Source organism: Leptosomus discolor, chromosome 2 (assembly GCF_034619465.1).
Source record: "Leptosomus discolor isolate bLepDis1 chromosome 2, bLepDis1.hap2, whole genome shotgun sequence".
NCBI lineage: Eukaryota > Metazoa > Chordata > Aves > Leptosomiformes > Leptosomidae > Leptosomus > Leptosomus discolor.
This window is the reverse complement of record NC_141392.1, coordinates 12650365-12662368: the sequence shown is the minus strand read 5'-3', so window position 1 is coordinate 12662368 and position 12004 is coordinate 12650365.

The window sequence follows — 12004 nt, the reverse complement described above, 5'->3', positions numbered from 1 at the left end:
CAGCTGACAAGCACACTGTTAAAATTGGATCCTGCTGATCAGTGGGAGGATGGCCTGGGTAATGGGTTCGTACATATCTTCATAGGAGCTCTCTAGGGTATCACTTACATAACTGTAACAGTTGCTGAATTTGCCTCCAGCTCTTAATAGTTAATCATGCAGTTTAAGATATCAGATAATTAAATACCACAAAGTACAAATATCAGAGTGTTCATCCGGTACAAGTATGGTAGGCTTTAGTAGAGGCAGTCAAGTGGCAGAACTCCTGGAAGTTAAATGATGCCGTATTAGAATGTGCATTAGAACCCCTCTGTTTCTGCCTTTAAATTCATTTTTTTTAATTCTTTTTTTTTAAAAAATGTGTTGAATGTGGAGGATCTATCTCATATCCCAGGGCTTTCACATTTTTTTAGCTATTCGAGCCAAAGTGAGTCCCGAAAAGCCCGGGGGAGGGTATCCCAGGGACACAGAGCCTGGGCCTAAGCTGAGTTCTCAAAGATCTGATACTTCTTGCTGCTCAACTGGAAGGCCAAATGTGCCGCGTAGCTTTCAGGCTCACAAGAGAGAGAGGATGGCCCTGCTACTTCCACAAAGCCGGTGGGCCTAGAAACGGCAGGTGTTGGAGAGGCCACAGTCCCCGACAGAGGGGAGGCCGCATGGTGGGAGTGCTCTGGAGCCATGCGTCCTGGGAGCCTGCGCTCTCCCGCAGCTCACCAGGTAAGCCGGCAGGATTCCTTGCAGGCCTTATTTCTGAAGTTCAGTGAAACACTGTTCTTCATTTGAGAAATATTTCTGTTTTGACAAACTGACAAAAAATACCTGCAAAGGTCCTGTTTTTCTTGAAAATTTTCAGCCAGCTTTAAAGTGCTGCACAAATAATAGTCGAGTTTGTTTTAACATTCTGGATTAAGCCTGTGTGTGCTGCTTCCATATCTGATGCCTGGTGAGGGGCACAAAGTTCTGCAGGTATTCAAATATGAACCCAGAGTGATTCCAGTCCACTAGGAATTTAATGTTGATTTTAGGATGCTCACAAATAATGCATATCTAATAATCAATTCTGAGCACTAAAAACCATACGCATATCTCAGATACCGTAGTTCTGTGTTCCTGTGGATGAAGGTCCACTCATTTTTACCCAAACTTGCTCTATCAATGAGAAAGTTTTCAAGCATAAATTCCGTTGCTTAATATGTATGATCAGATCTGTTTCTGTTTCAGAACTAAGCTAAACTTTCCACATTCTCATCAGTGGGAACAGCCTAATATATGGCTAATTTTTAGCCCACTATGGTATGCAGTGATATATCCTTAAGTAGAAATAAGTGAAACAGGATATTCTATTGATAGTGAATAATAGTACACGAGACTAGGCTGGTGTTGAAAACATCTTAAAAATTGCACTTGGCACTAACTTTTGTACTGAGAGTCAAATCTTGCAACATGCAGAGCCCTGCAAATCTGGGAGCTGATGCTGCTCAGCAGCTTGCTAGAGGCAAGTACAAAGCTACAGAATCAAACACCTTGGTTTTGGAGAATGATACTCTCACAGCAGCAACTGCTTAGCTGTATGCTTTAATCTCTTTCATTGTGCATCATTCAAAATACTCAGAGAGTCTGTCTTATGTCTTCTGTGAATGCCATTAGCAATGTCATGTTGTATCTGTCCATTATTATTAGCTAAAATGTAAAAAAACATCTCTCTCTTCTCTAGCTTCCATTCAGCATTTTTCCTTGTCACCTTTTTGGGTGTGCTGTCTTTTATATTCAATAGAAACAATTCCCTGTGAAGCATTTTGGTATCTATCTGTCTGCTATAAGAAAGACCTGATTTTTCTTCCATATAATTTATAGCCTGGGGCTCCTGCTAAAAGAACTGTGCGTTGAAGTAAAGTAGCTAAGTATAACACTTACTGATTTAATTGTTTTATTATAATCCAGTGAAATTAAAGCAGTTTGGCACAAATGAAAGTAACTGCTGGAGCGTTTGTGTAGGGAGACAGATTCAGATGTTATAGAAATGCAGAAAATACAACGAAACTGAAGACACTATGTTGACAACAAAACACGTCATTAAATAGAAATGAGCCTCTGCCAAGTCTGGGACTTGTTCCCTCGCCTGCAAAGATCAGGGCTTCATTTGTAGTTGGATAGGTAACTACTGACTATGTGCTATAGATTCCCTACTGTGTCTTACACAGGTTTAACAGAGGTGGTCATAAATTATGACAGATTTAGGAAATTCCTCCATTCTGAAGTTATCCCAAAACACAGCAGCTTCTGTTACTATACTTGAGTTTAAGCAGAGATGAGGCAGAAGCTCTGCTCTCTCTCAGTTTGCTATGGCTCAAATGAAGAGCTTTGCAAACGTTAACACCATTCCTTCAAAGGCTGTATACTGCTTGTTTTCATTCCAAGAAAAGCCAAAACCAATAGCATCTGCATAGCTGCTGAATTATTTTAGCAACAGTACTAAAGTATGGTTTTACAAAGTCTGTTTGTAAAGCCAACAGGGCTTAAGCTTGTGGTAAGGAACACTGCCAGATTACTGCTTTTAAGAGTCTGTACCCTTCGGATTCAGAAAATCCATCAGACAGTTCCCTTGTTTCACTATCAGACACTATTCTCTGGAAAAAGGTGTTCACCATTCAAGGCCTGATCTTGAAGTTAACTGGAGGATATTGCTAGGGGGGTTGGACTAGATGATCTTTCAAGGTCCCTTCCAACCCCTAACAGTCTGTGATTCTGTGTGATTCTGTGATTCTGTGATATGCTCTGGCTCCATGTATGGTATTGGACCACCGCAATGAATCATCATAACTTGAACACAAGAGGTTTTATGCTACCATCTCATTGGTTTTCAAAATACCTCTTGCCAAAGTAATTTCTTTTTTATATAGCTTTCTATGGGGAAACACACCATTCCTAGCAGCTTTTAGGGCTCCATAAGGCAAAAATGGTTGCAGCTATGGAAACAATGCAGTGTTACTTCTCATGAGAAAGAAAATTCCACATATTAGATATTTAGATAAAGATGAAAATAGATGTCCTGAGGTTTGGGCACTGGTCTGGTTCTCAGAGAATCAAGTTCATTTCTCTGCCACTGACTCACTTGATCTTGTTACAATGAACAAATCACTTTTAATCTTTTTCAACCTCTGAAATGAAGACAATGCTTTTTTCCCCAGCCTGCTATTTATCTGGTTTGCAAACTTCAATTGTAAACTCTTCGGGTATGTTAATGAGTGACTATTTGCACAGAGCCTGGGACTTGACTGGGACTTCAGGAAGTCACCAGAGTTCAAACAGCAGCAACATTATTGCATAAGTGCTGTAAATGCACATGTAAAGGACTAGTTGCTTAAAGATCTGCCATTATTGTGACTGCTCAAGCATAACAATGGTTTAGTGCCTGCGTCATGTGTTACACATAGCATACACAAATTAAATGTATTTGGGTCAAACAATTACATTTTTTGATACATGTTTGTTACTTTTTTATCTGTCCTCACTCAAAGCAGTTACCCACTGATGTTTTTCCACTCCAAATCATAGTGGAGTAATTCTTGAGCTAAAGTGGTAGGATTGGACACAAGAAGATAAAGAATTACTCTGTGTTCTAAAGTTGCACATGATTAAGAGCTCTTTTCAGTATAGTATCCTTGTATTTGTCATGCCTTACACAGATATTTGACATAAAGAAGCTGAAAGAATTAAGCATTTAGCTGGAGATTATTTATATTTCAAAATAAATTAAAGAATCAAAATTATTAGTAGTAATATACAGTGAGAGGTAGCTAAACTAATTTGCTTTTAAGTCTTTAGTTAGTATATATGAAGCTATGATTAAGTTCCACTAGTTTTCAAAACACGAATAAAAATGCTTGGGATTATAGAAGGATGTTTTCAAAAGACAAAAAAAAAGGCTGACCTTTTGATGATTTTATTAACTTAGAGACCCATGACAATTAGAAATATGAGCACAGAAGAAAAGCAATAACCTTTACTCAGCTCCCATTTATTTCATAGTTTTTTTATTTTAAGCCTGTGGTCTAAGGTGGCAGAATTTGATCCAAAAAAGCACTGCTCATAATCTTTCCATCTTTTGTTTTCTCAAAACACTGTTATAATACTCTCTGTTACCTGCATCCTTTTGTCTTTAAGAAGGCTGTCCCAGACAGGTGATTTTGCCTAAAAATAAGCTACCAGTGGTGAGGCCTGACTTTCAGAGCCGGTTGAGGATGCATCCTCTGAAAAAACAGGCTCTTTGTCAGGTGTCACCAAATCAATATCCAAAACATGTAATCACTTTCTAAAGTCTCTGCCGTTAGGTTTTAGTTATAGCTGTACAAACACAAGGTTTCCGAAGTTGCAGCAATTCCTTTGAAGCCAAAAATCCCTCAATGTGTGTATGAGAACAAAAGTAAAAGTTTCATCGTTTAAGAGTCAGACACTCCTGGTTCCTCTCCCAAATTACAATGTTGCCTTGAAACCAAAAGAGAGAATTGCATTGATTTTTCTAGTTCTGATGGCATGTGGCCTGTCCTTTGACATTCAGGATCATCTCTAAGGACATGTTTCCTTTGCAACTCACAAATCTAATCAGGCAAATAGAAGCTCACAATTCAGCAACTTTTGCTGCTAGACAACCCTTTGGAGTAAGCTACTGAGCATTAGGCTCTTGTATGCCAGTTGGCTTCGCTGCGTAAGAAGCACAGACTTTTAACTGTGGGTTTAAACTGATAAGATTTATGTAGTGGAGAAGATTATGTGTGCACATTGCATTGGTGACTGACTTGTGTCACATTAACCAGGAATAGTTTTAAGCTGAACCGAAATAAAATTTTAAACTGAAGTCTATTTAAGTTATAGTTCAAATTTTTGCTGGAGCTTTTGCATACAGACAAATCATTTCACAAAGTTAAAGGTAAGTTAAAAATGAGGACCAAAGTTTAGTCTCCATCACCAGACTTGCAAACTGAGGTACCAGCTTCTCCTTGATTTTAGTGGGAGTTAGGAACATGATTGTGTTGAAACCCACTGGACAGGTAGAGACTGAAATCTCCTGGATTTCTTATGAATCTGTGTCTGCCTGACACCTATGAACCTAAGTGGCTTTTGAAATTGAGACTTGGCCCTTTCAGCTGTTAAGGCACACAGTAAAATTTACCCTGTAATTCATCTGAGGTGAATTCTGCTGTCAGCAGTGGGATGTATCTTCATAAAATGGGTGGAATTCCTTCTATTTGGAATTTGTGTTCTTGCAACTTGCCCTTAATTTGAAATGACCGGGGTCTTGTTTGCTTACTTTGCTGTGTTGGGCCTGGCTTTTCTAGGTCTGGCTTCTGTGGTGTGAGCCTACACTATTAGAAAATCTTTAATATTGTACTTTTTTCCCCACTGCTTCCCTTGGGCACAAGCACCACAGTATCTTACTGAGCTGCTCCTTCTTTTACTTTGAAGATTTATGTTTAGTGGAGACGATCTTTCAGATTGCAAAATACGTGACATTTGTGCAATGCCGTGGGTCATTTTTGTGACCTGCAGAAAATTGCCCTGTAGATGCTGTTGTAAAGGGAATTTTCTCCCAGAGTATCTGGTGAAAAGGGTCCTATTAATTGGTAGGGATTAAAACAAACGGAAGTAATTTGGCAGGGAAAGTAAACTTGAAAGTGCCAGCCTTTTCATACCTGTATCAGATGTAATGTAACATTCTGGGTAGGAGATGACTCTTCTGTAATATCCATAGGACCTGCAGAAAGATAACCATGTTTCGTAATGCTTCCGTAATATGTAACCAATATATTTTCCTTCCCTACCAAGATAGCCGTGATGCCTACATACTCCATGACGGGACATTTCAGAGGACACATGAGTCTCAAAAGTAGCCATAAGTATTCAAATTATTACTTGAGAAGTGCCTATGTGCTCCAATTTTGAAATAGCATCTTGAATATTATGAGATTATTAAAAATACATATTTTATTATTGAATCACAGAATTACAGAATGTTAGGGGTTGGAAGGCAATATAAAAATATTACCAATACAAAAATCTCACCTTCTTAATTCAGGTGAGCAGCTTTCCTGGTAGGATCTTTGCTAAGCACCTGTAGAAGAATTGCTAGAAAGCTGTTCTGCCTGAAGCTTCCCTTCTTGGAAATGCTGTCCCACTACACCTTCTCGAGATCCATATAGTTTCACTCCATCATTAGATGCTGGAAAACACACCACCACCACTAGTCCCACCCTGCACCATTTTGGTCCTTTTCGTCCTTTGTCCCTCTGTTGATGAAGCCCAGCTGCTGTTGGAGGCATTTCGCTCTTTGCACATAGGGAGTGCTGCATTCCAGGGCCCACAGGGTATTATCCTACCATCCTCCTCTTCCTACTTTTTCAAAGGAACCCCAAAGGACAGAGAGGAGGACACCTATTGTGTCCCCACCTCAACAGTCTGTCATACTGTATAAATTGATAAATGGATGTATTTTCTGAAAGGAACAGAAACAGAGACATCTCTGTTAGATGCTCAAAGCAGAAGCCAAAGCTCAATGCCCACCAGTGCTTCCTGGAGCTGAAAATAGGCAGAAATACTTACCCAGAAGGGGAGCATCTTGAGACAACTGTGCAGCTGAATGAAAGTAAGATGATCCACAAAGCATTTGCCATCCATTGACTGGGCCACTCTGCTGAGACTGTCTCAATGGTTACTATATTATCTGCATTGAAGCAAGCACTGTGGTGATTGCCATGGGCAAAGGTTCTACCTTGTTAAGCATGAGACAGAGTGAAGAGGTGGTCCCTCTCCCCTCCAAATTTAGGCTCTAAATACAGGATGAGGAAGTAGGCAAATGCAAACAGATGCAGGATCATAGCTGTGAATTACTGCTTATGCTATGAGATAGCTCTTTGCTTGCAATGCTAGATAGCTACTTTTATCAGTTTGCAAAAGACAAAGCCAAGGGTGTTGCAGAGAAGGTTCCCACTTGCCAGTAATGTGAAGAGTAGATAAGAATTTGATCTTTCCAAGCTTTTGAGACTTAGGAATCACTGAACAGTTATTATTTGTTGATTATAAGTACATGTAGCTTTGTCCCCATGTTGTGAAATTTCCACTTGCAGGAATTAGTTAGCAATGGTATAAAGGTAAACTATTTGCAGTATAGCAGCACTGCAGTTATACTAGTCTTTTAAAAAGTAAAATACTCGTTGTGTTCTTGAGAATGTGCTTTTGCCCCTATAGGAGTCAAAAAGTAGTGGCTTTGCATTAGCAGTCTGATGAGCAGCAAAGTCACCTCTTGTGTTTTTCAAAAGCATATTTTTGTTTTTCAGCTACATGGAAAAGACATGTTTTATCACTGTCATTGTGTATCAGTCAAACTTTAATAGTGCTATGACTGGATTTATGATTTGACATTATACCTCTGGACATGATGTATTCTCCAGACATGATTTGCAGAAGTGATCTCTTGCAATTCAATCAGTGGAAACTAGGTAAATTAGTCATCGTACAACTACACATTCAGGACTATAATAAATTACTAGGAAAGTAATTACAAAATAGGAAATAAAAAGAGTCAGTGTTGAGAGAGTTGTCACTGTTCTTTATTGCTCATTCTTGGATCTGTATTTCCTGGATATCTTTCCTAATATATAGAAGCAAGAAAGTACAATAGTACTCAGAGTTTAGAAAGATTTTCAAAACCAGGCAACTTTCTGTAGTTAGATCTGTGCTCATATACAGAAAATGTTGAAACTCCGAAAGGCTGAAAACTTGGATAAAGGAATTTGCCAAGTGTTGCAGGTCAATGAGATCTATGTTAGACAGCAGAAAATACAGAGATTTGATTCTGTTCAAACATCGGCTTAAGAACTCTGCCTGTCTTTACAACACACAAAAGGGCTGTTTCAATTTGACCTGATGTGTGTTTGCCCCATCAACAGAGTCTCATAACAAGGTTACTTAAAATTCCTGGAGGATTTCTGTTTAACATTTCCCTCAATTTGAAGTTATTCGAAGATGTAAAAGGAAACAAAACAAAAATCAGTTAAAAGTGTGAACTTTCTAGTGAGCTCAAATAAGATCACCCTCTCTAAAGGTAGAAAATACTTATATGGGCACCCACTAAATCTCCCTACTTTATTGTTTTTATCCTTAAAACAACTTCTTTGAGAAATGGATGTTTTTTCATGTCCTCCTTTCAGAGAGATTGTGACACAGAAAGACTTGCAAAAGTTCAACAGAAAGTCTCTGGCAAAGAGAAGAATTTGCTTTTCTTTTCCTTATGTAGGAACAACCACGATGCTGCTTATTGCACAATATGTTAGTAATTTTCTGGACACAGGATAGAGTTAGCTTTTATGAAAGACAAAAACTTACATTGAACTACTAGTGCCTTGTATATCTTCAGCATTTCAAATTTGAGGCAGTAATTCACTTTGAGAAGAATGTTCTTTTTATAAATGGATTTTCCATCCCTTTTTAATCCTCTGATATTGTTTGGATTATCACATTGTTCTTTTGTCATGCTGTCTTTTTCACTGCATATATTGAAATCAGGCTGTCACTGCCAATCAGGAAAAGATTTGGGGCATTTCCCAAAATACTCTTATTTTCTTCAATGACAGGAGTGTCTAGCTGCTGTGATTTAGGGCATTGCCATTCCTTGAACTCAGTAGAGCTGCCCCACTTTACACCAGCTAGGGATGGTGCTGGATATTACTGAAGAGCCTGTTCCAGTTGCTTTTGCCAGCAGGAGGTTACAGCACAATTGGCAAAATTCATGAAAAAAAATAAGTTTTCAAAGTTTTGGAAGTGAATAACTACTGGTCTCAAGCAAATAAAAGCTCTGAAACAGAATAGTACTGATTTTAACTATTTGGTTTCTTGAAACCCATGAGTAGTTTCCGTGATTGAAATTGGACACATGGTAAACGCTTATGATTAGAAATTTTGTGAGCTTTATATTTGTCTATTTCAAGAATCGAATTCCATTGTGGTATCTGTACTACTCATGCTAAATTTAATTGAGACAAGAGATAAATGCAGGGTGGTCATAATTTTGCACCAGCTTCTCCATTGCTTTATAGCAAACATAGAGTCATTATTTCTGGTGATGTCTGGGCATCTGCTTGTGCCGTGGTGTAAGCACTCTGGCTGTGCCTACGCATTTGATGAACAGTCAGAATGGATGGTCCTGGAGCTGAAGTAACACCACGTTTCTGCAGCTGATCATGTTGGGATGTGATGCTACTCCTGGACAGGCTGTTGAAAGCAGGTCTTCACACTACTGCCCTTCTGGCAGGCTTTTAGTCTCCTTTTAGGCAGGAGCACATTAGTAAATAATACTAAATGAAGCAACAAATACGGATTTAGGTGTTCTGTCCCACTCTTTGTTATGGTGATTGTTGAAAAGATGACACAATAAATTGAATGTAGTCAAACTCCTTGGCAGTGAAAAACAGTTTGTAGCACTGTCTCACTTGGTAGGCAAGAGATTTAGACAAGAAAAAGCAACACAGCAAGAAAGCAGCCAAACCAGGGTTAGAAAGATTGATTTCCAGACTCTTAACTCAGTGTCTCCTGTACTTCCAAAATACAATAAAAACTTTGAAACTAAGTTATTAACTGAAATTGTACATTGGGGGCATCAGTGCTAAAACAACAATTTGCTTCACTGTGTCAGAAAGCCAAACATGAATAGGTTGGATGGGCTGATTACCTCAGTGTAAGGGCTATTCTGTGTCTGTGGATTGAAGGACAAAGACACATTAGAGTTCTGTTCTCCGGTATTCTGTTTATTTTTTAATAATATTTGCTAGCAACTTTCCATCTACAAATCCTGTCTGATGGTTTGAGAAGGCATCCAGAAATAATATTTTTGTTTGGAAACAGGTTGAAAGACAATGATCTATCTCAGCTGCACTACCAGGTTAAAATTTAAAACAAGTAAATGCTTATCTGCTTCTTGACTTTTTTCCTGGGCTAATGAGCTTATGTCAGATACAGAGACAAATTCCTCCTAATCTGAGAAGTCTTGTGTGTTACAGATTCAGAGGAGTGTTGTAGTCAGTCTGTGCATAACACATTTCTGTCCTGTGTTCTGTCTCCTTGTGTGGCCCTACTTCTGTCTTTGTGTGCATCCAGTCCATTTTCCTCACTACAGAGCTCTAGAGTTAGGCCTGGTATCACCAAGAGGTAAGATATTCATATGCATTTTTTTACAGTACTTTATCCTACTGTCTGGTATTAAATCTTTCAAAATATAAATGCTTTTTATTGTATCAGATATTAAACAGTGAGATCGTCTGTTATTATGCAGAGTTCTATAATATCCAAGGCTCATACATTACTTATTGCAAGCCATAATTCTCAGGTATTCAAAAACATGCAAAATGAGAATAATTTACCACTTTTTCATGTTACGTTTTGTGATACCCTTACTTTTTTAAATAAATGAATGAATATTGACTTGATTTTATTGCAAGCAGGAGAGGGTAAATATTAAAATGTTTTCAGAGCCGTTATTGCCCGGGACATTGCTTGCCCCATTAAATGAACTAAGATTTTTCCCTCTTGCATCTTTTTCTCACAGACATTCCTGCAAGATCTCCGATCAGTACATCATTCAAGATCACATGGTTGCTCATTACAAGAAACTGATGTCTGCCAAGGGCATGTACAGTCTTTAACATTGACAATATCTATGTAGCTGAAATCATAGTCAAGGGTATGTTGGTTGCCCTTAGTTTTGGCTGGCTGCTGAATTTCTTCCCCTTTCTTTCTTCCCTGTCACTAACTCAACAGGTGTAGGAGGATTTAAAAGCAAGGCATAACATGGTGTGCCCTAAAAGAGGAGATATGTAGAACAGTCAATCAGAACTGTCTTGGGAGAAGCAACCCTAACTGTTGAGAGGCATAAAGTCTACAGAGCCAACCATTACACAAAATTACAAGTTCATGTTAGGAAGGAAAATATTTAATTCCCCTGTGTTATGTTAATAATGGCTTCTGTTTAGATGTATATGGCAGTTGACTAAAAGGAAAGGTAAAACGAGAACTAGGGCAGACATTTGTTTAATTGTGAGAAAACACTGAAGAGTAACAGTGAGGTTACAGCTTTTGATATATAGAAAGCTACAGTATCAGTCCTAAATAACCTACAGGGAAGTTCCATTAGCATGCAGTCATGTTTGAGAGGGCTCTTCAATTACTCTTCCTCCTGTAAATAGCTGCAAACCACTAGAAAGATAATTTGGAATAAAAAAAAAAGTCCTCCATCAGTTGTCTGGAGCTGTGTATACTCCCTGATGCTTCAGGTGCAGATGAAAACTGGAGTTGAATGGTCATAGCCATAGTTAGGTTACTGCAAGACTTCCAGTCGTTGGGCTCCCAGGGCTTTCTAACCAAACAATTCACTGATAACACATAGCTGTTGAACAATAGATGAGATTGTTGTTGCACTTTTTGCCAGACCAATCCTTTCAGCAGTTTGCGGTGCCAAGCGTTTTATCTTAAACTACCTAGCTCAAATCTTATGCATGTTTTTATCATGGTATCAGAACCACTAAAAGTCTCATGACCTCCACTGTGCTTCGTGACTAACCCACTCGTATTGGGAGCTGAAGGCTGGATTGCTGTACTTAAGTGACTTCTGCTTTTGCATGGCTGATGTCACAGAAACAGTGAACTCTAAGACAGTAGAATTCACATCCTAGTGCATTGCTCATAAATATACAGAAGCATCAGGACTAATGAAGATTGCCATATATAATTGAAATTTGTTTTATTCTCAGGTGATGAAACCCAAATGAGGGAGCAAAGATCAAAAAATAAAAGGAAGAAAACAAACATGTTTTGCAGTCTTTTTGTCTATTACTTTCTTAAAGCTCAGAAGAAAATACACAGAATATATTCTTGGCATAAAAGGAGCCGAGTGCTTTGTTCCCAAGCAGGTTTCAGTTTTCTTTTTTTTTTTTCAAATGTCAGTCCTGCTATTTGTCTG